Source organism: Bos indicus x Bos taurus, chromosome 10 (genome assembly GCF_003369695.1).
Source record: "Bos indicus x Bos taurus breed Angus x Brahman F1 hybrid chromosome 10, Bos_hybrid_MaternalHap_v2.0, whole genome shotgun sequence".
Classification (NCBI taxonomy): domain Eukaryota; kingdom Metazoa; phylum Chordata; class Mammalia; order Artiodactyla; family Bovidae; genus Bos; species Bos indicus x Bos taurus.
In genome coordinates this window covers 227,799-231,821 of record NC_040085.1, presented here as the reverse complement: position 1 = coordinate 231,821, position 4,023 = coordinate 227,799, and the positions used below count along the sequence as shown (strand labels likewise).

The 4,023-nt window shown below is 36.6% G+C and overlaps 1 non-coding gene across 1 annotated transcript; it reads left to right on the top strand.

The window, feature by feature from the left end:
• The first annotated feature begins 308 nt into the window (after positions 1–308).
• Positions 309–411, top strand: LOC113900582. The gene has a single exon (XR_003513212.1). It is a non-coding gene; the product is annotated as a U6 spliceosomal RNA (small nuclear RNA).
• The last annotated feature ends 3,612 nt before the right edge of the window (positions 412–4,023 follow it).

Below are 4,023 nucleotides of genomic sequence, written 5' to 3'. Positions count from 1 at the left end.
GTCTAGGAGCCCGGAACAGCCTCACTGCCCTCGGGGTGGTGTCTTGGCCGGTTTCCGACCCTTCCAGATTTGGTCACCAGACGGTGGTGCTTTGCCTTGTCCTCTCCTGGCTCAGTCTGCCTTGCACACAGAACTGTGATATTTTATGGGTCTACTGAAGGGAAATGAAGACCAAATAAACGTGTCCTTCGTGTTCCTTTTGTCCCCACACAAGCAGATCTTCCTTCCTCTACGTTCACTCAACCGGGCAAGCCTCTCTGGTTATCATGCCCGATCTTGGAAATTTCTCCGTAAATGTTCCTGTCTTCGTGCTTCAGCAGCACGGATGCTAAAATTGGAAGGATACAGAGAAAATTAGCATGGCCTCTGGGCAAGGATGACAGACAAATTTGTGAAGTCCTCCATATTTTTTCAGTTAAAGGATACACAAAATAATTAAATGTTAAAATATGGTATCAAAAGCAGTTATCATGAGGGGAAAAGAGTACAAATCAGAGTATTTTTAATGCTTTTGAAATTAGGAGTTCAGCAACTTAAAAACAATCATATATATGTGTGTGTGTATATATATAGAGAGAGACAGAGAGACTGCTATACAAAAAACCTCATGTTTTTTTGTATAGCAAAAAAAAAAACCTGCAAAAAAAAAAAACTGCAACCTAAAAATCTATAATAGATACACACACACACACAAAAAGGAATCTAAATACAACCCTCAAAATAGTAATCAAATCACAGGAGAAGAGAATAAATGTTCCTGCCTCAGTTTCATTCCCTGAGCGAAATCTCTGTTATTCTGAAACCTATTCTGGCAAATGGATAATAATTAACAAGTTTTCTCCCTTATCAGTTAATGAATTATTCAATAAAAATTAAATTAAACATATTAATTTAATATATAATTAATAATTATATATTAAACATTATTAATTATTAACAAGTATATAATCAATAAATTATAATAAATAATATATTGATTTAATAAATATATTAAATTCTACAAATATATTCATCCACCCATTTATCTACATTCCTCCTTTACTCGATAACATTTTTAAGTAAAATATTTTATGTAAAATATTCTGTTGATGCCCTAGGGGATTTGGGGGAAAAGAAAGTGATTAAACAGAGCTAGTAAAAAGTATCCAAGGGTTTCTGGGCAGGATGCCAACAGTGACCATTCTAGGAAGTGACTTGTAAACTGCCATTGTGTTAGCCAGACTACCCAAAGCTGTCTATAGACACAATGTGACCCTATCAACCTTCTTCTCTGAAGTTCAGGGGAAGACACAGCTCCAATTTTTTCTGAAACTTTTTGTCCATTATGAGGAGTTGCATTTTAAAGCTGGATTCTGGAATTTCATTAACTTTCAAAACAATAATCAGGCCTAAAGATTAATTCTATTGGGAAAAAATAGAGAAAAGGATGAAAAGAACTTTATCTAAAGACAATTAAATAGGAGCATGTAGTATTAACCATTCACAGTGTTAGTAACACAGATGCAAATTGACCCCAAAACACAAGAACTTGTTCGATAAAGCAGAGACTCAGTGTATTGTGAAACAAAAGTAATTCAAAAGAATCTTCAGATTAGATGTGGAAAAGATGAAAAAAAAATGAATATATATAATGTATATACACATTATATATATATATATATATATATATACACACACACACATATATTGCTATTAACATTTATTAAGGAAAAAAGAGTTCATTTAATATACTTTTCTCAAAAGCTGTTACAAAGCCAGTGATGCATCTTCTGTTGACAGAGAACCGAGGGAACAGGGTACTTATGTCATCAATCTGTGTTAACACATTGGTCCTGGCTCTAAAACTGCAACCATTTCCAAGTTAGACAAGGGAAAATAAATCAATATGGCCTGAGGAAATTTTGCAGGCAAAAGTATTTACTATGACCACTAAGCTGAATTACTGGTTTTAATAGGATTATCTCAGGACAAGGCATACACTTTATGATTTAAAAAAAAAAAAAACAAGTAAATTGTAGCACTGTGGAGTCTTTGAGTTTAAAAGACCTGAGAGGGTTCTCTTCCTAGTTCCAGTATTGCTTCTATTAAGCCCCTAAGTGTTGTAATAATGTCTACATAAATATTGGTTGCCAGAATATTCAGGTCAAGTTGTAATTCAGTTCAGAAAAAATAATAAGACCCAAACTCTCTTTATCATTTATAATGAAGCTTGATTGTGAATCACAGAGAACTAAAATAATAGTAATTTAAGGAAGGCAGACATGAAATTTCCATGTTATTCTGACAACTGGGGTACATAAAGTCCTCAGAGGACCAGGACTCCTCTACATTTTCCTTATAACTCAAGTTGGTGGCTAGAGCTCCAGCCATCACATATGCATTCCAGGTACCAGGATTGAAGGCAGACAAAGAAGAGAGAAGCAAAGAGCACATTATAGCTATTGCTTAAAGAACATTCCCAGGAGTTGCCAGAAGATATTTCAATATATGTCTGTCTGTTCACCAGGCTTTAGTCACATGGTTATGCTGAACTTCAAGGGACTAAGAGAAATATTTTTATTTGGGATGGAGAGGTGGCTAGAGCACAGCTAAAAATGAGAATCTCTTCATGTGGAAGAAGGGAAGCATGAACAGTGAGGGGGAGATAACATTTTCTGCAAACCTCTTTGCCAGCTCTTAAAATTGGTGGTTTGTTTGGTAATTGAAAAAAGTCAGTTAAAGCAGGAAATCACAAAAAAGAGACTTACACATTAATACTATTTACTGAAAATGTTCCTTACAACTTCTATCAGATTCATCACTTTCTTTAGCTACAAGCCTGCTAATGACAGTCAGTCTTGCATTTTTCTAAGTAGCTATCACTTTGGCTTCTTCTTTTCTTTATTTATTTGACTGTGCTAGGTCTTAGTCGTGGCATCCCCAGTTCTCTGACCAGGGATGGAACCTGGGCCCGCTGCATTGAGTGGGCAGAGTCTTAACCACTGGACTACCAGGGAAGTATCCACTTTGGCTTCTTGAAAGAGAAGCAGGAAGTGTCCAGACTGGCGAGCTTGGAGGGGCATGAAAGCTCCATGCCCTTTCCCATACTTTGTCCTGTACATCGCCTCCATCTGACCATTTCATTTCTGAGTTATATCCTTGTATTAAAAACCTGCAATCAAGTCTTTTACGACTGATTCATGTAGCTCAAAAAACACCACAAACATCATCAGTACCTCTGGTTGCAGAAGAGCCGAAGATGATACCACAAATAAGACTGACTGAAACGTTTATGTCTCATTTCGTTTGTCTGATCGGAAAACTGTGCTGTAAGAACAAAGATCACCAGGACAAGGTAAATAGCTGGACAGCAGTTTCTTGATCCTGAGCAGCTGCAGTGTCAATGACAGTCACCCCTTTCTGACCCAATGGGTGGTACATGCCATCAGAAACCTTACAGGAGACAATGGCCAAAAGCAAGATTTGATTGTGAAGACGGAGAAACAGGGACTGTCAAATGCATCCCTACTTTTAATAAAATGAATTTTGAGGTTGAAAAAACGGCAAGAAGCGGATTCTGAAATTTCCTAGTGACATACCTTAGCTGTGAATGACCCTTCCATTCAAATATCTGCATTTTGGGAATCTGTTGCATGGAGTTTTTCCATCTGTAATATGTGAAATTACCCACTCCAGTATTCTGGCGTAGAGAATTCCATGGACTGTAAAGTCCATGGAGTTGCAAAGAATCGGACATGACTGAGCGACTTCCACTTTCACAAGTGTTTGAAGATTGATAAATACAGATGAAGAAATATATGAATCTTTTATATAACAGAATTAGATGCTTATAATCTAAAAAGTGAAAGCAGATGAGTATTCTTTTGTTTCTTTGCTTTAAAACGGTGACTGTCTGGTTTGCCTTCATCTCCATGGATACAAAGTATGTTTAAGTAATATGTTGTACTCACTCTGGCAGAAATAACAAAGTCTTCTCTTTGGGGGGAAAAAAGAGAGAGAAGCAGGAACTTAAAGACCTTAACC